Here is a 23,760-nt window from a genome sequence, read left to right as displayed (position 1 = left end):
ATTTTTTTTTTTTTTTTAAAGATTTTATTTATTTGTCAGAGAGAGAGAGAGTGAGCACAGGCAGGCAGAGAGGCAGGCAGAGTCAGAGGGAGAAGAAGGCTCCCTGCCGAGCAAGGAGCCCGATGTGGGACTCGATCCCAGGACACTGGGATATGACCTGAGCCGAAAGCAGCTGCTTAACCAACTGAGCCACCCAGGTGTCCCAAATCAGTGGATTTTTAAAGTATAAGGGAAACTCCTCTGCACTAACACACTGGGCGCTGGAAGCTGCTCCCATTTGTGCCCAAAGCCTCTCCAGACAGCTGAGCACCTACAGGTCTGCAGAGAACATGTGATGTGACGGGGCGGTGCTGTCCCTGCTTCTGCGGACTTCATTTTTTATTCATTTATTTGACAGAAATCACAAGTAGGCAGAGAGGAGGAAGCAGGCTCCCCGCTGAGCAGAGAGCCCGATGCAAGGCTTGATCCCAGGACCCTGGGATTATGACCCGAGCCTAAGGCAGAGTCTTTAACCCACTGAGCCACCCAGGCGCCCTTCTTCAGACTTCAGAAGTGGGTTTTCACTCAGACGTCAACTCGTGGCTGTGATTGTAGGTGTATGTGAGAGGTTGGTTTTGGTTTTGTTTTTTTTTTTGAAGATTTTATTTATTTGTCAGAGAGAGCGAGCACAGGCAGACGGAATGGCAGACAGAGGCAGAGGGAGAAGCAGGCTTCCTGCCGAGCAAGGAGCCCGATGTGGGACTCGATCCCAGGATGCTGGGATCATGACCTGAGCCGAAGGCAGCTGCTTAACCAACTGAGCCACCCAGGCGTACCTGTACATAAGTTTTTATAGCTATGTTATTTTGTTCTAGAAATTTAATAGGTCCCTCACTGATCATATATAGAACGTCCCATCATATAGAGTGCTCCATATTCTGGATAGCACTTCTGCAGATGCTTGTAAACGTGGGTGTCCTTATACAGTCGCTCCTGAGGGGAGAGTCCGGCCTGTGAAGTGCTTGCTGTCCCCATGGCTGAGATCATGACCTGAGCTGAAGGCAGAGGCCTAAACCACTGAGCCACCCAGGCGCCCCTGTGGGCATGTTTTTAAATGCTATCTTCACCTTGAAAGAGTATAAAGATACACTTCTGTGGTTTTTCTAGAACCCATATACCTTATGTAGAGTTTTTTGTGTTGTTGTTTTTTTTTTTTTCTTAAAGTAAGCTGTACACCCAATGTGGGGCTTGAATTCATGGCCGGGAGATCAAGAATCACCTGTGCTTCCAACTGAGCCAGCCAGGCAGTCTTGGAAGCATGTAAATTACATACAAGGAGTGAGGCTTAGGGATTCAGTCTCCTTTTTTTTTTTTTTCTGGCTTATTGGCCAGCTACTGCAACACCATTTGTTACCATCACCTGATGTGGCTCGAGTCTTCCCCAGGAATGGCGGCAGTGCCCTGTTGCACTCCACTCCCAGAAGTACCAGAGGCTGGGCTGGAGGGTGTTTGTGGGGCTAGGTGGTGGTCATCTGTTCCCCTGCAGGAGGTTGTCCGTGGGAGGTGTGCCCTGTGGCTGCCTTGGACTGTCTTCAGCCTGTTTCACTGGGGCCCACACCTGCAAGACCAGGGTGCGGGGGCAGGGCTAGACCACTGCTCTGTGCTCATGTTCACCTGGAGATGGGGTGCTGTCCCTAGGAATTGGGACATCTCAGCTAAGTGCTTCTCAACCAAAGGGGTATAAAGCCCTTTAATTTTTTTTTTAAAGACTTTATTTTGGGGACGCCTGGGTGGCTCAGTTGGTTAAGCAGCTGCCTTTGGCTCAGGTCATGATCCCAGCGTCTTGGGATCGAGTCCCACATCGGGCTCCTTGCTCCGCAGGGAGCCTGCTTCTCCCTCTGCCTCTGCCTGCCATTCTGTCTGCCTGTGCTTGCTCTCTCTCTCTCTCTGATAAATAAAATCTTTTAAAAAAAAAAAAAAAAAGTCTCTTTAAAAAAAAAAAAAAAGACTTTATTTTGGAGAGGGGCAGAGGCACAGAGTCTCCAGCAGTCTCCCCTATGAGCATGGGGCTCCATGTCACACCCTGAGATCGTGACCCAAGCTGAAATCAAGAGCTGGATGGACACTCAGGCCACTTGCAGACCTCTCCACATGAGATGTCCTACATGTTCAGCCACTGGCCTTGTGGCTGTGCATACCGGAGGGGCCTGTGTCTGCTTGGCTGTCCAGGAACAGAAAGGAGGGCCCAGCCCCAGGTTTCTCTTGAAAGCAGGCAGTGGCTGGATGGCATGACAGGCAGGGCACTGTCATGGGCACAGAGGCCAAGAAAGGCGCTCCCACTTGAGAACCCACCACTGGCCTTGCGTCACTGGTGTGGGGAAGGAGATTCGCCAGGGACAGTTGTGTCACTTGACCGAACTAACAGGGACTGGCAGTGACCTCCCCACCGAGCCCTTGGATGGGGTCCACGTGTCTGCTAATAACAGGAACAGCGGGCATCCTTCCAGGCATTGGTCATGTTAACCGGCAATACTGTGACGTAGGTGCCTTTGCCTCATTTGACAGGTGAGGAGAGTGAGGCCTCTCACCTGCCGCATGGTACAGCCAGGATCCAAAGTCGGCTAGGCAGAGATCCTAGCGGTGCCTCCCCTGGGTAGTTTGTAAGGATAAAACAACACAGTGGGGCAGCCAGAAGGCGGAGTCGGGGGGACGCTGTCCCATCCTGGGGGTGCGGCCAGGAAGAAGCCAGGAGCGCAGAGAAGAAGCTGCTGCACCCCGGTCCGGTAACTCCCAAGGAAATCACATCCTCAGGCTGCCCCTTCCTTCCCTCTTCTCCCCACGGCCCACAGGGACTGGTGAGCGGTGGGTAGCAGAGCCTCTACAAGGCCCTTGCCTTGGAGGCCGGTCCTGCAGAGGCTATGCGGCTGCGTGTCACATGTGATGCCAGTCAGCCTGCTCTCCCCCTGCTGCTGTTTGAGCCAGAGCACATCTGCCTCAAGCCCACCGTCTCCGGGTCCCCAGGCTGAGTCTGGGGCCCACCTTCCCACCACTGGCTTCTCCCTCGCTCAGGACCCCTGGGCAGAGGGAGGAGCCCCCACAGTAACTCTGGCCCACTGTGGGCCTGGCCTGCTGGGAGAGGCCGCTAGCCCAGACCTGGGGTGGCTTCGTGGTGCCTTCTCAACTTGCTGAGGGGACCCGGCCTGGAAGGAGTCTCATCCTGAGTGCCCTAAACCCCAGGCTCAAGCGACCCCAGGGCTCCTGAGGGCCTTGAGCAAGTCCTGGCCCCCTCTGGGCTTGACTCTAGCTCTCCTCCCAGGCCTGGGGCCCCAGTTCCTGCTGGTCACAAATGTCAAGCATGCCCCCAGCATCCTCCCACAGACTGCAAGCTGCAAGCCGGCGATAACGGACAGCCCAGTGGGTGGCTCCCCTGCAGGGCCACAGGTCATGCCAAAGCTCTCAGGCCCCACTCCTGCCCGGCAATCACAGACCTGGGAACTGCTCAGAGACATCAGGGACCTCAGCTGACAGCTCGGCGGGGGCAGACCTGGCCCTTGGCTCTGCTGCCAGTCCCTCCCCAACACCTGCACCTGGCTCAGTGCCCCACCCGTGGGAACCTGCCTTTGCCTGTCAGCTCCCCCACCACACAGGGCCAGGATGCAGGGTGAGCCTCTTCCCACTTAGTCCAGTGGTCCCGGAATCCTCCCGCCTCACCTCTCACCCCCATCCCCACCCCCACCGGTGCTTCCCCTTCCTGAGTGGGGGAGGAAGTGAGAGACCCTGGCCTCTAGGTTACTTTCCCCACTCGCAACTGCTTCCCGCAGGCTTACTGCCACCACGTGTGACACTGTTGTCTGGACAAGGCGGGAGCTGCGGGACCTCATTACCTACCGATCTATTATGCCTCAACCTGAGTTCTCACTATAGAAACGGTGGCTGCACGTTAAGGTCTTTTGGAGGCTGGGGTATCTTTATGTTGGCACGAAGCTGACAATTAGGAAGAAAAGAGGTCTCTGGGCCTTGGTCATAAGTAGGGCTTGGAAACATTCGTTCATTCAACAGACAGTATCCAGATCCTACTATGTGCTAGGCCTGAACCCTGATGTTGGTCATAAGCTTAATCTTTATCAGTAAAACTCCCGCAGCCCTGGTTCTGGTCAGAAACCTCTCTCAAGGTCCTCTTCCATCTCTCCAGCCTGCCTGAGCCATGACCATTCTCCGGGGCTCGGAAGGAAGGCGTGCAGATACTCTTCCTCGTCTTACCTCTCCGATTTCCCTGCCTTGCGGGCCCTCAGCCCCACCCAACTTGGGGAGCCACGGGAAGACCGCAGGCTGGGCGGAGGGGCAAGGTGAAGTGGATGAGGCCCCTTGCTACCCTGACCAGCTGATGGCCTTGCCAAGGTCATAGGCATCTCAGGGCGGGGCACAGGGAGGAGGGAGGCGCACAGTCAGGGGTCGTGGCCCTTTCTGCAGAACAGTTAACACATTTATCCCGGAGAGAACTCCGAGCCTCCGTCTCCACCCATCACCACAGATGCGCCACGGGCAACAGTGTGGTTTCCTCCAGGGCAGGCTCTGGCTTTCCGGCCTGGCTATAGACCCCAGGAAGCTGGGGCAAGCCACTGCCTGGGCACGGCCTCCTGGGGCCTGGAAAGCCAGATGGAGTATGCTGTGGGGAGCCTCCACCTCCTAGGCCTGTGCAGGGAGGCTGCGTGGGCAGCTGGGGGGTCCTAGGGCGAGAGATGAAGACCAGACTGCCTGGCTCTCCAGTAGCCATGGCTTCTGCCATGTGGCCTTCCACAAGCCATTCACCCTCTCGAGCCTCAGTTTCCTCCCCTGTACAACTGGCAAAGCGAGGCCAACTGCCAGGCTGAGCAGGAAGAATGTCCCTGCACGAATGGGGTGAGGGATAGGAGCTGATTCCCTCCGCAGTGGCTGCCCAAGCCACCGGTCAGACCATTCCAGAATCTCTGGTTAGTTTGGCAGAGAGTCTAGTCTGATAGAGTTAGTCTGCCAGAGTCCGGGTGGGTGTGGCTGGGGTGGACATGTTCCTTCAGGAAGAGACGGAGTAGGGAGGTGAGAGGGGTCAGTCTGTGAGGGACCCTGAGTGTCTCTTGGGAAAGGTTGGTCCTGGAGGTAGCAGGGAGTGTCGAGGGGTGTGAACGGGGCAAGGTTTGTTTCTTAAGACAGTGGTCTCCATGGCTGGGTAGGGATTTCAGAATCAGCTGGTGCACAGTACTCTTCTAGAACTTCTATAGCTTTTCAGAGAGGCTCACCATGGCATATCCTCCCTTCCCTACCCCTGGGTGAGCTCTGTATACTCCTGTGAACGGGCCTCTGGGCAGGTGACAGTGCCTGGGCTTAGCCAGGTGCCATTGCTGACCTCAGGGTCTTATGCAGGCCACTTCCCCGCTCTGACACATCTCCTCGTCTGCGGAAAATCATTCCGAGATTGCCCAGCCTGCCTCCAGCACAGTGGTGAGTTTGGGTAGTCCATCCTGGATAGAAAAGCCCTTTGTAAACGGTGTGTGATGAAGCATTAAGGTCATAACTGTGTAATGCTGAAAATAGTGGGTCTCACCATTCTGCGGCCCTAGTGATGACATAAGCCAGCAAGGTGACCTCGTTCAAGGTAAGACGAGCCACCCCTCCTGGAGGAACCTGGAGGAAGTAAACATTTGGACTCTGGGAATGACCCTGAGATGGGCCCCTGCCTCCATCCCCCACTCAGAGCTTCCTAAGGATTCAGTTCAGAGGACTTGGCCACATGTTACCTGGAGGCAAAGTTGTCCTTGGCTGAGAACCACTGCTTGAGTTTATAGGAAATAGGGGGTGGGGGAGAGCTGGTTTAACACCACCGCCAGGCTACAGCCAGCCAAATCCACGATGTGGAAAGTTCTACAAGATAAGCAATTCTGGGTCGCCCATAAGTATACAGCACAGGAAAAACAAAGGGGGAACTATTTCAATTAGAAGAGGTATAAGAGGGGCGCCTGGGTGGCTCAGTGGGTTAAAGCCTTTGCCTTTGACTCAGGTCATGATCTCAGGGTCCTGGGATCAAGCCCCACACCGGGTTCTCTGCTCAGCAGAGAGCCTGCTTCCTCCTCTCTCTCTGCCTGCCTCTCTGCCTACTTATGATCTCTCTCAAGTAAATAAATAAAATCTTAAAAATATATATATACAGTCTCCTTTAAAAAAAAAAAAGAGGTATAAGAGATCTACCAAGTGCAGTTTAGTAAGATAAACTGAATGATAAACTGTATGATAAAAAGAAATTTTTATTTATTTTTTAAAAGATTTTATTTTTTTGACAGAGAGATCACAAGTAGGCAGAGAGGCAGGCAGAGAGAGAGGGGGAAGCAGGCTCCCTGCTGAGCAGAGAGCCCGAGGTGGGGCTCGATCCCGATCCCAGGACCCTAAGATCATGATCTGAGCCAAAGACAGAGGCTTTAACCCACTTAGCCACCCAGGCGCCCCAAGAAATTTTTATTTTTTAAAGATTTTTTTTTTTTTTTATTAGAGAGAGAGAACAAGCAGTGGTGAGGAGTGGAGGGAGAGAGAGAGGGGGGAGAAGCAGGCTTCCTACAGAGCAGGGCACCCGACATGGAGCTCCATCCCAGGACCTGAGATCATGACCTGAGCTGAAGGCAGACACTTCCCTGACTGAGCCACCCAGGCGCCCCAGAAAGACATTTTTAAAGATAATGGTGGGGGGCACCTGGGTGGCTCAGTCATTAAGCCTCTGCCTTCAGCTCAGGTCATGATCCCAGGGTCCTGGGATCGAGCCCCGCATCGGGCTCCCCACTTGGTGGGAAGCCTGCTTCTCCCTCTCCCACTCCCCCTGCTTGTGTCTCCCTGTCTCCCTGTGTCTCCCTCTCCCACTCCCCCTCTCTCGCTGTGTCTCTCTGTCAAATAAATAAAATCTTAACAAATAAATAATTGGGGATACTGAGGAATTCTTATTCATTGTGTCCAATCTACACCCATTATGGTACTTTGGCTTCAGAAAGGACCGACCGGGCCATCTCCGGCCACGCAGGCCCTGTCAGCAGGGTGACACAAATAGGGACCATGCTGGGGTCCCCTGTCCCTGCACTGGCCTCCACCATCGGCTACGCAGGAATTGAAACAGAGGGATGACGGGGAGAACAGTGCTGGAGATGGGCACTGGACAAGCTGGATGGGAGCCACACCTGACCCAGTGGAGGGAGCGGGGAGCGGCAGGACACCAACCACGCCTACCCCCAGCACTCTGCTTTGTACACATTTGACATTTTCCATCATTAAAACTGTTTGAAAGATGAAAGCCAGGTGTTCATCCCACAGTGGGGCCTCATTCTGCAGGGCCTTACTGGGGTCAGAAGGGATGGAGGCGGCACAGCCTGGGCCCTTGCCCTCTGCCAGGAGCAGGCTCTCTTCTGGACCCAGCAGGCCCCAGAGAGCGAGGCTCCCATGCCCCCTCCACCCCGGGGTTAGGGCTAGGGTTCCAGGCCTTGCTGAGCTTCACTCCCTGGGGCCAGGTGGATGCAGGGGAGATGGGGGACCTTTCTACCCCTCAGATCCGGGCCTCCCACTGGGTGTGTTCAGCGCACCGCCCCCATCGTCATTCAGTGTCCTGAATCTCTACCTGTTTTCAGCTCAGACATCCACTTGGAGCCCTGACAGGGAGATGAGCAAGCTGGGGGGCCTCTGCATCCCCCAGCATATGGACCTGAGTCTATGCGCCCTCGGAGTGAGGCTGCAGGGGCCCCTTTCTACACCTACACTCCCACCCGTTCCTCCCAGATCTCACTACAGCCTCCCCCCTCCAGGGGCCGCATCTCCCCAAGTCCTCCCAAGAGCCCAAGGACACGGCAAGCGATCCATGGGCATCTCCATTTTACAGATGAACAAACTACGGCTTGGGGGGGTGGGGGGTGAGTCCTGTGGGTGGGCCCTCCTCCCCCTAACCCCCCACCCCCTACCACCACAAGGGACAGGAAGTGAATCCACCAAACAGTACAGCAGCCCAGAACAGGCCTCTGGAGCTGGAGGGTCTGGGTTCAAATCCTGCCTGTGTACTTGGCTGGAAGGTCCGTCTGCCTGAGTCTCAGTTTCCTAACGGCAACACGGGCAGGTGCTAGCATGGACACCTCCATGGTGCACTCCTCAGTGTGGGCCCCAGGCTGTCTGCTAGGGATCTGAGGACTGTGCAGAGACCCTACAAGGCAAAAGGTTACCTGGGAGGGTGGCCCAGAGATCATAACGGGGAGCATGAACGGGGTGAGGCTGGTGTGGGTCTGGCAGCCGCTGAGGCAATGTTGGGAGGCACTGGGAGGGACCAGGGATTCTAGCAAGAAGGGAGTCTGGGAGTTCTGGGTAGAGGGCAGGGCAGGTACCAAGGCTGATTTGTGAGGATAACCCTGGTAGTTCTGTGAACTTGGAGAGACCTCAGGCCCAGTGACAGAGCCTCACGGGTGGCCGGGAGGGGTGCTCTGCAGAGGATCGTTGCATGTGGGAAGGAGCTGCCCCCCTGCCCCCTTCTGCCCTCTGCACCCTCCTCATGAAGCGCCCGTGTGGGACCTGACCCCACAGCTTCTGAACCAGGCCTTGCTTTCTGAGGATGACAGCAGCAGGCAACAGAATGATGCCTTTAAGAAACGAGGCTATTTGGAAAATTCCACTGGGGTGTTCAGGAAATGGGAGCCCCGCCCCCAGGCACTCTGCTTCCCTCATACCTAGAGCCTTCCAGGCCTCTTGCTCCTCTGAATATTCAGGAAGCCAAGGCCACAGGGGGTCCCCCTGGGTCTCCCCCACTCCCCCAGCAAGGCCAGGCATTCCCTAATTCGGAGGGTCTGTTGGTTTCATTATAACTTTTTTTTTTTTTTTTTTCCCCAGGCAATTACTTGGGATGCTCTGGGAATGGATGAGCTTTGATTCTGGGCCAGATCCAGCTGGGTTCAAGTGTTCCCGGGAAAAGGGGCAATGGTAGGGCATCACAGGGTCACTAGGGCAGCTAGAGACACTGTGACAGAGGGTGGGCCACACCAACCAGTCACGGAGCTCTGTTGTGCTGCCTGGCTGTGCACGGATCCCTAACCTCTTGGGGCGCGAGCACATAATGGGGCTTGCTTTGCTTAAAGTTCTTGATAAGGAGGGCTCTGGACACGGAGCCCTCACAGGACTGTTTACCATGCTTCTCGAAGTCTGCTCGTCACCCATCAGCAAGCATCCTTGCCCATCTTTAAAAACAGCATATACTTTTTGTGGGGAATTCTGAGTTTCAAAACATAGGGACAGAAGACCATCAAATGTGTTCTGAGACTCATTTCAGTGTTTCTGCCTGTTCATGCCTGTGAATGATGCATATTCCGTGTTCTTTGCTTATACTTTATTTAAAATTCAGTATTACTCTTATGACTTAAGGATGTCTTCTGTCTTATAATAAACTTTTTTTAACAGCTGCATACGAGTCTCTCCATTTAATCTCCCCTCTGATCAGACATCTACATCATGTCCGTTTCACTATTGCAAGTAACACCGGTGAACATATTTTTACACTAGTCTTTGCCTGAATTTGGGGGTAACTGTCTAAGGATAGCTCCTTTCAAGCATAGGCACAGACTGGAGAGATCCTGTGTGTTACACTTTCTTCTTTCCCTTCCTTCTCTGTTGGAGCCATGCCTTCTCTCATTGATGAAAGTCTTGCTACTAGGACATCTGCCTCCCTGCGTTCATCGAATTTAACCTAGTGCAGTCCTGTAAGTGCACCTGCTAAAACTGGGAGGAAAATGCCAGTTCATGGCTCTGGTGTGAGGGTCTGAGGGCCGCTTCTTGCAGCCAAGTGCAGGCTGTGGTGTCTTCTCTGCTGGTTCTGACACTCTTCCATCTCTGTGTCTCTGGCTGTCTTCTTTGGGCTGAGGTTGTGGGAAACCTGACCTGCATGCAGCGCTCCCTGTTTTTATTTTTTTATTTGTTACTTTTATGTTATTGCTCAATTTCCAGGAGCAGCAAGAGAACCCCAAATTCCAGGCATTGTTTCCAAAAAGTAAACACTCCCGTGTCCGCGGGGAAGAAGGTAACCCTCCCAGGACTCAAGGCAGAAAGGATGAGTTTTCTGGTGGATTCTGGAAAATGCTTGGGCTGAGGGGAAGCTCTTTTGAGATCAGTGAGGGCTGTGCAATCTGCCTCTGCCCCGTGGGGATGGTCTGGCCCTGGGGGCTCGAATGGAGGCTGGGGACCAGGAGGATGAGAGGGAGGATGGCAAACGGGCGAGGGCTTCCAGACCGTGGAAAGCATGCTGTGAGCCTTGGACCGGGGGGCCTCACTGCCCAGCGCCTGTCTCCTTACCTGCAAAATTCAAGTCACTGTGCGAGCTCGACAGGTTATGGGGACAGATGCAGCTGTGAGCAGAATTTATTCATCCATTCAACAGAAATTTATGGAGATCCCATTAGGGGCTGGGTGGGGGAGGGTTGGGGCAAAATGGGTGTTTGGGAGACTAGATCCCCATATCTCCTGAGAAGAGATGCAAAGGGATTTTGCAGGGCAAGAGACCTCTGGCCTCATTCTGTGCCCACTGCCTATACCCCCTACTCTTTGGGCCTGTTTCCCCTCTGAGGGATGGGCTGGAGGACCCAGATGCTGTGCTTATGACCCTCCTGACATCTGCCTTTGGTCAGTGAACCATTTTCCTTGCAAGGAGATGGGGCTGAATTGGTGAATGTCCACCTGTCTTTCAAGACTGGGGATCTGCGAGAGCAGGAATTGTGGGCTGTCAGTCCCTCTGGTGTGGCCAGGGCCCAGCATGGGGCTGGCACAAGAGTGGCTGGCACAGGCGCCTGCTCCTGTTTGTAAGCCCAGGGAGGCTCAGAGGTCAGGCCTGCAGTCCCTCTGTGGGCTCTCTGAGGAGGCCCACATCCCCCCTCCCCTCGGTGGGCTGACCAACACACTTTTTCTACGCCGTATTACTTGGGGGGGGGCGGGGCAAGAGCTTTCCAAACAGGCCCGAAAATGACAAAGCCAGACAGTTTTTTACATTTAACCTCTCGGCCACTTACTTGGTCTCTAATCTTTGCACAACTTGGGAGGTGGAGGTGTTAGGAGTCTGGTAGACAGGGAAAGCCTTATGGACACAGTCTAGGATGGGTCACTCAGTCCTGGGCCCGGAACTGAGCCGCAGGAGCTGACAGCCCGTAACTGTCTTTCTCTAGCAACAGCTTTGCAGCCAGCCCTCAAAGGAACAACTGGGGTGAGAATCATTGTGAGGGTCTCGGGGTTCGGTCTACCTGGGGGAGGCTGGATTTTTGCCAAGGCAGTCAGCAGTGAGCGGCAGAGCTCACTGGCATTAGCACGGGCCCCCCTTACAGAGTTGTCTCCCTATTACAGAGGGGTGCTGGGAGGCGCCAAGGTTCTCAAACAGGTGATGGGAGTGCAAACGCCCACATAGCTTATCTCACTCTTCTTATTTTTAATTGTTAGGCTCACTGAGGCTATTAAGTGACTGATGGGCCCCGAGGAAGGGCTCTTGGCTGGGGCAGGGAGCAGGGGGTGGGTGGCAGGATGGGGGAGAAGGTGAGGAAAAGGCAGATAGAGGGCGCCATATGTAAATCTGAAGGCCAACAATTTTCTTTTTCTTTTTTCTTTTTTTGGTTCTGGATTCAGAACAATGGTTCCTAGTCATTATGGGGTTTTAAAACCCTAAGACTCAGAATGAGGGTGGGAGGGAATTTGGGGGAGTGGCCAGGAACACTGGGAAGGTGGACTTATTAATCCTATTTATTACATTGCTGACTAAGTAAGCCCTGAAGCAAGTCTGTATTTTCCTGTTAGTATTTTCTTAAAATAAGCAGGGGGAGGGGCACGTGGGTGGCTCAGTGGGTTAAAGCCTCTGCCTTCAGCTCAGGTCATGGTTTCAGGGTCCTGGGATCAAGCCCCGCATTGGGGCTCTCTGCTCAGCGGGGAGCCTGCTTCTCCCTCTCTCTCTGCCTGCCTCTCTGCCTACTTGTGATCTCTGTCAAATAAATAAATAAAATCTTAAAAAAAAAAAAAAAAAGCAGGGGGAAGGCTTGCTGGGGTTTGAAGGAAGGTCAGCATTTTTCCTTAAAACCACCCAGAAGTGTAAGCATTTGTAAACTTCTATTATGCACCAAGCACTGTAAGGGGTGTTAATATATTCTATTCTCTTAAGAGACTGCTTTTTAAAAATTTCTCACCCCTCCTGTCATCTTAACGAATAGGTGTTAAGAGTTAACTTTTTTTTTTTTTTTTTTTTTTTTTAAGATTTTATTTGACACAGAGAGAGCACAAGTAGGGGAAGAGGGAGAAGGAGAAGCAGGGAGCCACCCAGGTGGCCCATGGGAGTTTTTAGACCTAGGACGCAGAGGCAGTAGAAACAAGCCAGGGGTTCCTTGGCCCAACACTAATGACCATGGCTCGGACAAGTTCATCTTCCGCGGCAGGCTTCCAGATACTCTAAGACATTCCCCTTCCCTCACTGCTCTGCCAATTCGCAGTGGACCCGACTCTCTGACGTCTCCTCTCTGGTCATTCTGGCCAGGGACAGCCCCAAGGGCTCCAAGCCTTGTGTGGACCCCAAGCCTCCGGGGTCCCAGCCACTGAACTCTTTCCTCTGCCCTGATGTCCCCAGAACAGAACAGTTCAGCGACTACTGAAGTGCCGACTCCCTGCCAGGACCAGGGAACAGACACGGCAGCACACAAGATATCCCCCAAGGAGGCTTCGCCTAGTCTCGGAAGGCGGCTCCCCGCGGGGCACCTGGCTTCAGACCCGTCTCGGCTCCGGCTCGTCCTGGGATCCGGGCCAGCGACCTCATTCCCCACTCCGCAGGGCGGCTTTTACCGCAGACCCGGCCCAGACTGTATCCCCCTGCGGAGGCTGTGATTTAACATAGCTGGGGCACGGCACCGGCGTCCGAATTTTCAAAAAAACCCTCCAGCGCGGCTTAGTGCGAGAACCACGGCGCTGGCCCCGCGGAACAGCTCGGCAAAGCACTCCCAGCAGAGCCCGTTTTACAGATCAAGAGACATAGGCCAGACCGGACTGACGGCCACCGGCCGTCCCGGGGCGCATTCGCCCCGCACACCTGCCGGGAGGCAGGGGCGCCCATCGATGCGCTCCGCCGCTCGGCTCCCCAGGCCTGGTCCCTGCCCGCGCGTGCCCCTTCCCCCTCCCGACCGCTTCCCACTTCCAAGATGGCCGCGGGTGGAGCTGACCAGGTACGGAGGCCCCTGGCGGGTGTCCACGGGGACCGGGCGGACCCGAAGATCCTCTCAGGCCTCCCCTCGCGGTCCCACTGGGCCCTCGGGAGAGAAAAGGGCCGGCGACGCCTCTTCGGAGCCCGCGGCGGGCGGGCGAGCGGCCCAGGAGTGGCAGCGGGGCGAGCGTCGAGCTCCAGGAGCGGCGGCGGCGCGGCGGGGGGCGGCAGCCGGGCGGAAGAGCAGCTGCAGCCGGCAGGGGGCGGGGCGAGGGCTCGCGGGGCGGGGTGGGGCAGGGGGCGGGGCAGGGGCTCGCGGGGCGGGGGCAGGGCTCGCGGGGCGGGGCGAGGGCGCGCGCCGCTGTTGGCCGCGGGCGGTTCGCGCGCACCTGCCCGCCCGGCCCACCGCCTGCGGCGCGCCCAGCGTCCTCGCCGCGCAAGTTGCGGCTCCCAGGGGGCCTGGGCTGCGGGCCCGTCGGCCCCGGGGATGGCGTCGGAGCCGCGCTGACTTCGGTACTGAGGGGATCCTCCGGCGGGGGTCGGGCCGCGAGGGAGGGAGGGGGACCGGGGCGCGCGGGGCCGCTGCCACCTGCTGCTGCGTCGGCGGGCGCGGAAGGCGGGCCGGCCCGGGGCGCGCGGCTTAGGGACCGGCCTGTGTCCCCCCGGGGCCGCGCGGCCGCTGCGTTCCCCCGCACCCGGGGAGCGCGTGGGGCCCGGGTGACCTCGCGGGGCCGGGGGCTCACGGCTCCTCCGCCTCTTGGAGACGCGCGCGCTGACACGCTTCTTTTCCGGAACTTGACGAAAAGTTTTGTTCCTGAGGCGCCGGGCTCCTGAGCCCGAGAGGAGCTAGCTCGGCCCGCGCAGCCGCCCCGAGGGGTCCCCGCCACCTCCGGGGTCTCTGACCCCCGACCCCCAGGACCATAGAACCCCCAGCCCACTCCACTTTGAGGCCCCGACCACCGGAACCCTCTCCACCTTGGGATCACCTCCATCTCGGGCCCCCTCCCCCACAGGTTCTTGTCCACCTGGTGGGGAGGGCGACCCCTGGCCCCTACCACCCCAGGAATCATTGAAAGTGGCCTCCACTTAGGGGCCACTGGCATCTGGGGTCTCCGACTCCCGGGACTCCCCTCTACCTTGGAGTTCCCGACCCCTTTTCTTTTTGGAACCGCTGTCGCCAGACCGCAGAACCCACGTTCTCAGACCTCCTGTCCCGGAGCCAGGGGCTCCGGTAACCTCAGGGACGCCCCTCCTTTCCTGGGCCACAGAATTCCTCTGTGCAGGAGAGACCAGAGAGAATGGGCTTGGGGATCCTTCCCACCGGGCTGACAGAGGGGCCAGAGCTGGGGTGTTGGCGCATAGGCGTCCTCCCTGGGCACAGAGCTCCCAGGAAGAAGATTGAGGCCATGTTGTGGAAGCCTCAGGAAGGGGCAGGACTGGCCACACAGACTCCAGGCTCCTGGCTCGGGCAGTGGGCATTTAGTGGACAGAGCCCTCCTGGGCTGCCCCCCATTCCCCCCCCCCCTTTTTTTTTTGAAATTGCACAGCATCGTTTTCCCCAGGAGAGTATTGAAAGCTTTGCTTTGGAAAGTTCAGTGTGCAGGAGGGTCCTGAGCGTTCACTTATTTTATTTCCTGAGGCTAGTTGAGGAGGGTGGTGCCTTTGGGACCCTGTCAGCAGATGTTTGCACCTCCTTGTTGTCTTGACTTCCTTTATTTTTTATTTTTTTAAGATTTTATTTATTTATTTGAGAGAGAGAGAGAGAGAGGTGGAGAGCACGTGACAGAACACACGCAGGCACACGGGCACCGCCAGGCAGAGGGAGAGAGAATCTCAAGCAGACCCCACTGAGTGTGGAGCCAGGTGGGGCTTGATCCCAGGACCCTGAGATAATGTCCTGAGCCGAAGCTAAGAGGCAGGTGCTCAACCAGCTGAAGCACCCTTTTCCCCTCTTTTACAGCTGGATTACATCTGCACACCGTTAGGTGCTTTGCCTGGGCCTGGCTGGTCTTGCAGCGGTCTTGGAACGCTGCCTCTGGCCCAGTTTCTCTGGCCAGTACCACCCCTGCCTCAAGTGTGGCAATGACTTCTTCCTGACTCCTTCTTAACTCCCTGTCCAGCCCCTGTTGCTCTTTCCCCCTCCACCCTCCACCCCTTGCAGGCTGTCTTAGTTGTATATATTTGATCCCTGTAGATTGTGGGCTCCACCTGATCCCCAGCCCTAATGAGAACATGGTTATTGAGTGAGTATTTTCTTTGGGAAACATTGAAGGAGGTAACATAACTGATCCACGGTCCCCCAGCGGGGTGAGAGGCATGGGTGGGATTCAGATGGCCTTGGGTTGCTCTGCCAGGTTCACCTCCCCTTGGTGTTCAGCCCGGTCCCAGTTCCTGTCCCAGTTCCTGCTTAGCACTTTGCTGTGTGCTGAGCTGGGCTTGCTTCCTCCTGGTGAAACAGTTTTCACAGTGTGCCTCCAGTCCACCCTCTCACATTCAGCATCAGTGCTGCCCCGCCTGGCCTCTGTTGATCCCGCCGTTCTCCATTCCTCTGTTACTCCTCTGGACCACTGTCCTATTCCCCTCTGTCCAGTGGGCCAAGTTCTGTCTTTCAGGCCTGCACTCTTCCTCTCATCTGTGCTCTGATGAAGTCATCTCTAACCCTGAGGACCTGCTTATCAGAGCAGCTTAGTTTGGAATCTGTCTCCCCTGTTGGTCAGAGCTTCTGACGGTCATGTCCCCAGCCTTAACACAGGGGATGCCAGCCTATAGTGGGTGCTTGTGGAGCTCTGGGACCTTGGAGAAGATTTGCTATGAAAATAGGCATTTATACATAATATGGAAGAGAAGGTTTTAGGAAAATGAGTGGGTGTCATCTGTTAATGTTTGTTTTAGGACAGTTATGAAATTTCTAGGGCCTGAATTGTTAAGAATTCTAGGTTGCCCAGCTGGAAGGACCTCAGGTAGATCAGCTGGGCTTATCACCTCATTTGACAGATGGGCAGTTGAGGCCCAGAGCTTAGTGCCACAGAGCAGGTGTGAGGAGAGATGTCAGTGACAGGAAGAAACCAGAGGGTGAGGTTTGCCTGCGCAAAGTGGCTGAGTCTGGGCTTTGTTTATGCAAATGAGTTGCTAAAATGGTGGGCCAGAGCCGGCTGGCCGTATCTGCCCAGGAAGAAGTAACACCAGCTTCTGAGGTTTAACTCGTGCCAGGCATGATCTAAACGTTTTATATTTGGGGGCGCCTGGCTGGCTCAGTTGCTGGGCGTCTGTCTGTCTTAGGCTCAGGTCATGGCCCCGGGGTCCTGGAGCCTGGCCTCAGGCTCCCTGCTCAGTGGGAAGCCTGGTTCTCCCTCTCATACTCTCCCTGCTTGTGTTCCTTCCCTTGCTGTGTCTCTCTCTGTCAAATAAATAAATAAAATCTTAAAAAAAAAAATCAAAATGCTTTATTTGCCTAAGGAGACGGGAGCTGTTATTGTTCCCATTTTACTACGTGGAAATTTGGGCACAGGGATGTTAAACGAATCCAAGGTCACACAGCTTGTAAGTGGAGGAGCTAGGCTTTGAACCCCAGGCAGTCTGCCTCCAGAGCCTGCATTATTTTTCCCCCTTGTGTATTTCGTTTTTAAAGACCTTTTCCCTGAATGCTAACATACAGAGACTTGTAAAAATTGTTAAGCATTTAGTTTATCGAGCATTGCAAAGCTTCAGCAAGCTGGTGTGTGCTTTGATGTCAGACCTGGTGTGAATCCAGTTTCTGTCGCCGTGTGACCTTAGGTGACTTACTCAGCCTCAGTTTCTCCACCGAGCTTTGCAGCCTTGTGATGAGTGGAGCATGTGATTACACGTAGCAGGTTTGCTGCCTGGCGAGTGTTTAATAAATGGTTTTCTCTTAATAATTAAGACTGTAAGTTGTGCTGGTTTTGCTAAGTGGTCTGAATACTTTCCTCTTCTGTCAGTTACCTGTCAGTCACCTTGAGATACTTATGCTGAGTCACTTTGCTAAGTCACTGTATGTAGCTGAAACATTTGGGGGTAGTGGGGGGACAAAGCCCCCCCCCCCGCCTGTGCAGTGAAAGTCCTTATTTAAAATTTCCCACCTGTGCCTTTTTTTTTTTTTTTTTTTTTAAAACATAACCGCTTTGGGGCAGTGAAAGTTACATGTCTTCTCCTTTGGGTTGTGAAAGAGCCTTTGGGGACCCTCAACAGCTTACCTCCAGTTTCTGCCTGGCTTGCTGATGGGCCAAAACTTACTTAAATAACATTCTGTTATGTTCTAGGCACCTGAAAGTTGCTGTTCACCTCCCAGAGGAATATATTGAACTTCTAGGAAATCCTTTTTTGGGATTGTTTTTATCCTGAAGAAGAACCCATTTAAAAATCAAATTACTTTTATGGTTGACATTTCCATTGTGCATAATGCAAACTGAGCCATTATTCTCGGCCCTGGTGCAGTGGGAAGAGCGAGCGTACGGAAGCCCTCCCCGGTTGGACCATGAGGGCTATAAAGCAGGAGACCATTCTAGGAGCTTAGCACAGGGCCTGGTACTCATTAAATTGTAGCTTTCTGGTGATGCTCCGGGGTCTTTGGTGTTGCAGACCTGGTCCTATCCTCTTGAAGCTTTGGCTCTGTGAGATGGCTTCTGAGGCTGTGGCTGACAGAAAGGAGCAGTGTCTGTCTTCTCTTAAGATTAAGGGTATGGAGGGGCGCCTGGTGGCTCAGTTGTTGAAGCATCTGACTCTTCGTTTCATTTCAGGTCATGCTTTCAGGGTGTTGGGATCGAGCCTCGTGGTGGGCTTTGCATCTGTTGGAGATTCTCTCTCCATGCGTTTGCATGTGCACTCTCTCACTATCTCTCTCTCTCTCTAAAATCTGTTAAAAAAAAAAAAAGATTAAGGGGGTATGGAAATCAGTGGCAGAGCTGGGCTGATGGGCTGCTTGGCAGCAAAGGCAGGTGCATCCTCTGTGGAGGCTCGGGGAGAGGCACGGTGTCAATGGTGCTGGTGGGGGTATGAGGAAGCAGCCCCCAGCAAGCAGCCAGTGAGGACCCTGGATGGGGAGGGCCCCGGGAAGTGAATGCCCATAGGCAGGAAGAGGTACAGGCAGGTGAGCACCAGAGGATGTCTGCATGGATGGGCAGCACCCTTTCTCCCCGAAGCTGCCCGCAAGTAGAGGTGTGCAGGCTGGGGACACTCAGTCATTTGGGTTTGGCCTCATAAACTGTTTATTTATGAAGGCATGGTCAAGTCCTTGTCACTGCTTTTTAAAGAGAAGCAAATTAAACTATTGTTCAGGATGGAGTTGTTTTCCAAAGTCTCATTCAGAGTCACCGGCAGAGCTGCCATGGGCTTTCTGACTTGTCCGGAAGGCCTAGCCCGGGCGGGGTGCAAGGTTCAGGTCTGGCCCCGGGTGGGGTGAGAGGTGCGCTGTCTCTTGGGGCGGTAAATAAGATGCAGATTCATCTTGCTGCCTGGAGGGAAAAAGCCTTCCTCTGATCTGTACTTGATGTCTTATGTGTTTTTCCTTTGTCTGGGAGGTGACAGCTAGTCATCCTTAAACTTGTATCCCATGGCTGGCCACCTGGGTCTGGAGGAGTTAGAGGGCCTGCGGGGTCTGCCGTGGCCACTGCTGGAGGGGATTGTCCCAGGCTTTGGGAAGCCGGTGTAGAGGGAGGAACTCTCTTCACTTTGACTGTTCCTCCCAGAGTGGTGGGCAGCCAATGGGGCATGGGATGGTCATGCCCGGCTTGCTGCCGGGAACTTGATTGGGGGGGAGGGGTGCATTTCTTTCTCATCTCCTTAGGTCCAGGGCTCACCTTGTTCTTGAAGCAGAACCCACTTGCCATAGATGTTTCTTGAACGGACTGTCCCGGAAACCTGCCCTCTTAGAACCTAATTGTTAGTAATAATTAACTCAGCAAGTAGATTTTTGAATTCTTAATCCATGCAAGGCATTTGGCCAGACAGTGGTATCTGGAACCTGTTAGCCCCATGCCTGCCTGAGCTTAGAAACCCTCAGAGGGCCAGGGGAGCAGCAAAGGGCCAAGGGGAGCAGTGGATGGGGAGCAGCAGAGTGCCAGGGGAGCAGCGGGATAGACAGTTGTCTCAGGTGTGGCCAAAAGGAGCCTCAGAGAAGGGAGGACCTTCAGCCTCCTGGGAGAGCAAGGGAAAGCTTCTCAGGGGAAGTGTCCTTGGAAATGTGCTGTGTCTTCTTGTGGCACCTGCTGCCATATCCCCAGGGATGCTGGTGGCCCAGGCCGTGGGGTTTTGAGAGAGGCAAGTGTGACCGCATGAGGCTGCCGAGGCTGTCAAGGCCAGGGTGGGAGGGCTCTGTGCCAGCTCAGGGAATTTAGGCTGATCCTGTCTTTAGAAAACGTGTGACTTGGAGGCAGGCCATCTGCAGCTGGCCTCCTGGCAGGCATCCAACAGCCACCCTGCAGCCTCTCTGAGAAGCGAGTGCTTTGTGCGTGCAGCCCCGCTTTGGGGCATGCTCGGAAGGCAGGTGCTCTGGCCAGGGGCTTCTGGTTTCCTAGGACTGGTGGCCCCAGGCAGAGGGGTTTGAGGACAGGTGGCCTGGGCCCTCGTGGGGCTTGGTTTGTGAATCTGCTGCAAGCAGAAGGACATGTTTGCTTTTAAGCTTATTTCCCTGCAGGCCGCCAGCCTTGTTTGTGGGGTTTAAGGAACTTCACTTGGACTTGGACCGAGGGAGGTGTCAAAGGTCATTCATCTTCTCCTTGGAAGAGGCCCTTGTTCTGTAGGCCAGGGCCCCAGCAGAGAGGAGAGAGGGGTACAGAGGAGGCCATGGCCAGGTGGCTTTGGACCCTGTCACCCCAGGTTCGGCGCCCTTGTGCTCTTGTGGCGGTTCTGGGAAGGGGTCCCTGCATCCACTTGGCACATGTTTTGTGTTCCATGACTTCTCTCATCTCAGAATTGCTGTCTGCGGGCACCTGTGCAGGTCCTGCAGCTCCTCGCACGACTGCGGGGGCGGGAATTCCTGTCTACTGGGCCTAGACTGTGGTTGGACAGGGGAGAGCAGGTGCCCCCACCGAGCCCTCTCGTTGTCTGTATCCCTGTATCCCTGTATCACCCACTTTCCTGCCAGCCGGGAGGGAAGCCGAGGTCCAGGAAGGTTACACTTTCTCCCTGTGGTAAGCGGCGGAGCCAGAATGTCAGCTGGTCCAGGAACCCAGGTTCTAGTGCCATGTGTGGTGAGGGTTTCCTCTGGCGTTTCTGGCTTTTTGCCAGTTTGACCTGTCAGACTATTGATGGCTTTTCGATGATTCTAATAACTCTCAACATTGCAAGAGATTAGCTTTTCACTGTGTGCTAGAAATGTTTCTTGCTGTATTTTCCTTTTAATTAAAAAAATGTTGAAGTCTCAGGGCGCCTGGTGGCTCAGTGATTTCAGCCTCTGCCTTCGGCTCAGGTCATGATCTCAGGGTCCTGGGATCGAGCCCTGCATGGGGCTCTCTGCTCAGCGGGGAGCCTGCTTTCCTCTCTCTCTCTCTGCCTGCCTCTCTGCCTGCTTGTGATCTCTGTCAAATAAATAAATAAAACCTTAAAAAAAAAAAAAGTCGAAGTCTCAAGTGTATGTGCATTTGAATCTCCCTGTGTCTCCCTGTTGGGACTCCTGTTGTTCCACTGCATGGCTGGGTTCAGGGATTTCCTAGGGCAGGGGCCCCAATATTGGTGGCGGTTTTGGCTGGAGGAGCTCAGGCCTGGGGACTCGGGGTGGCTGCAGCCCAGGAAACTGAGGGCAGTGGGAACTGTGGCCTGAAACTGTGTTCATGTGTGCTGAGGTGGTGCCCAGAGTCTTCCAGAGGATGAACTGAAGTTTTGCTCAGTAGGTTAGAGAAGCACTGGATGGAATACATTTATTTTTTATCATTATTTATTTATTTATTTATTTTTAAAAATATTTTATTTATTTATTTGACAGGTAGAGATCACAATTAGGCAGAGAGGCAGGCAGAGGGAGAGGAAGGGAAGCAGGCTCTCTGCTATGGGGCTTGATCCCAAGACACTGAGATCATGACCTGAGCCGAAGGCAGAAGCTTAAACCACTGAGCCACCCAGGCGCCGGATGGAATACATTTATAATTTTGTTTCTGTATTTAATCCTAATTATGTGTTTTTGTTTTGGTGTAGTGCAGTGTGGTTCTACCTTGTAAGAAAAAAATCAGTAATTGATCAGTGCAACATTGTAGTTTAATAGCCCTTCCTCACTTACCGGGTCATATTTCAAGATTTTATATTTAGTTCTGTTTCTGAATTCTCCATTTTGATTCTTTCCTTCATTTTTTAAATTTTTTATTTTAAAGATTTTACTTATTTGAGAGACAGAGAGAATGAACCAGGGGGAGGGGCAGAGGGAGAGGGAGAATCAGACTCCCTGCTGAGCAGGGAGCCTGATGTGGGGCTCGACCCTAGGATCCTGAGATGATGACCTGAGCTGAAGGCAGATGCTTAACAGACTGAGCCACCCAGGTGCCCCACATTCCTTCATATTTTTATTTTTTCTTCAGTGCTACACTGGCTGGCTGGTTCCTTCGAATTCTGGGAGGGAGGGAAATGACCCCCTCCCTGGTTCTTCTAATGAATTTGCTTTTGCTGTGTTGACTGGAGAAGGGCCAGGCTTCCTGAAGGGGAGCGGCAAGGCTCAGTGACACCCGAAAGGGAGTGGCTATCATTGTTCCCACTGTGCTTCAGAACCTTCCCCTACTGACTCTTTGATGATGGTGGCCACCAGCAGAGTGCTTGCTGGGGCCTCTGCCTTCAGATGCTTTTCTCATGGTAGTGGACTTAATTCTCCCTGGGTAGTCAGTATAGTGGGGATTAGAGCCCAGGAAAAGTCCCATTAAAACCCAAGAAAGTGGGGTGACTGGTGGCTTAGTAGTCGATTAAGTGTCTGCCTTCAGCTCAGGTCATGATCTCAGGGTCGTGAGATCAAGCCCTGCACTAGTGTCCATGCTGGGTGTGGAGCTTACTTAAAAAACAAAAAACCAAAAAACAACCCAAAGTACCATTCTTTATGTTGTTCTACACTGTGGATCAGATTTCTTTTTTCTTTTTTAGGATTATTTATTTATTTGTCATTGAGAGAGCACAAGCAGAGGAGTGGCAGGCAGAGGGAGAAGCAGGCTCCCCGCTGAGCAGAGAGCCCGAGGCAGGACTCTATCCCAGGACCTGAGATCATGACCTGAGCTTCAGCTCAGGGCTGCTCCCTATCAGACTGAGCCACCCAGGTGTCCCCGTGGAGCAGATTTCAATAACCCCACCAGATTTCTTTAGTTTTGATGTTTTGAAGGACAGTGGAAGGTGGCTTAACCTACTCCAGGGTTCTCTGTCTGCTGGGGGCTGTGCTGTCCAGGCTGTGTGCCTCCTACGCCATCAAGTCCACCCGTGTCTTAAGCCAGAGAACTGTAGGCAGGTGTGTGTGTGTGTCACTGACAGCTTTGACTCTTGTCACTCAAGTCTTTATTGTAGGTTTATGGTCTTTATTTTTCCTTTTTAAATTTTATTTATTTATTTACTTATTTGGAGAGAATGAGTAGGGAGCAGCAGGCAGAGGGAGAAGCAGACTCCCTATGAGCAGGGAGCCTGATGCGGGGCTTCCCAGGACCCCGGGTTCATTACCTGAGCCCAAGGCAGATGCTTAACTGACTGAGCCACCCAGGTGACCCATTATTTTTCCTTTATTATCTGCCTTCCTGAGGCAGTCTTCTACCTGGGTTTTTATGACTCCATACTAAGCTATTCATCTACCGGGGATGGCCTGTTTTTGGGTTTAGTCCCATACAGCCTGGCTGTGCTGCTAAATAATGCTATGATCTTGGAGCTATTTCTTGACCTCGCTGAGGTTTCCTTGGTTTCCTCCATGGTAATGGGGGTAATATGCCCGGCCTTGTGGACATGTGGGGGGCCATGGCTGACTTGGATGTGGTTGGGGCCATCTCACGGCACGTGGCATACACAATGTATCTTGCTTCCTGTCTTGATGAGGACACCTGGGTTTTAATGCTGTCTTGGAACAGGTAGCACTTGACTTACATGTGGGTTATGAATTCATGAACTTTTGACAGAGGTGTTCTGTTATTTATTTATTTTTAAGATTTTATTTATTTATTTGACAGAGACAGAGATCACAAGTAGGCAGAGAGGCAGGCAGAGAGAGACGGGGAAGCAGGCTCCCTGTTGAGCAGAGAGCCAAATGTGGGGCTCGATCCCAGGACTCCGAGACCATGACCTGAGCTGAAGGCAGAGGCTCCACCCACTGAGCCACCCAAGCGCCCCAGGTGTTCTGTTATTATTATTATTTTTTTATTAAGTAGGCTCCATGCCTAGCGCAGAGCCCCGTGTGGGACTCAGACTCACCACTGTGAACTCAAGATCTGAGCTCAGATCAAGAGTTGGCCGCTCAACCCACTGAGCCACCGTGGCGCCCCTTCTGTTTATCATTTTTCAAAAAACTTTGAAAAACAAATAACCCTTTCTCTGCCTGGGCCTGTCCTCACACCCTTTGTGTCAGCCCAGGGGGTCAGACATGTGACTGGTGGGGTGCTGGTGATGAAGAGCAAGGTGATTGTTGAAGT

General features: G+C 53.9%; 1 protein-coding gene across 4 annotated transcripts in view; it reads left to right on the top strand.

Annotated features, from left to right (window-relative positions):
- The first annotated feature begins 12,246 nt into the window (after window positions 1-12,246).
- Window positions 12,247-23,760, top strand: part of TBC1D14 (TBC1 domain family member 14) — a 103,035-nt gene continuing 91,521 nt past the window's right edge. The window contains exon 1 of one of the 4 annotated variants that reach the window (XM_059380406.1): window positions 12,247-13,193. The gene's annotated coding sequence lies outside the window, so the exon portion shown is untranslated. Of the gene's footprint in view, window positions 13,194-13,568; window positions 13,685-23,760 lie in introns of those variants that run through there. The other 3 variants (XM_059380399.1, XM_059380393.1, XM_059380415.1) reach the window with 3 other exon arrangements.

The sequence above is a fragment of the Mustela nigripes genome, chromosome 1 (assembly GCF_022355385.1).
Source record: "Mustela nigripes isolate SB6536 chromosome 1, MUSNIG.SB6536, whole genome shotgun sequence".
Lineage (NCBI taxonomy): Eukaryota > Metazoa > Chordata > Mammalia > Carnivora > Mustelidae > Mustela > Mustela nigripes.
Note: the sequence above shows the minus strand (reverse complement) of the source record. Positions and strands in the feature narration are given on the sequence as shown.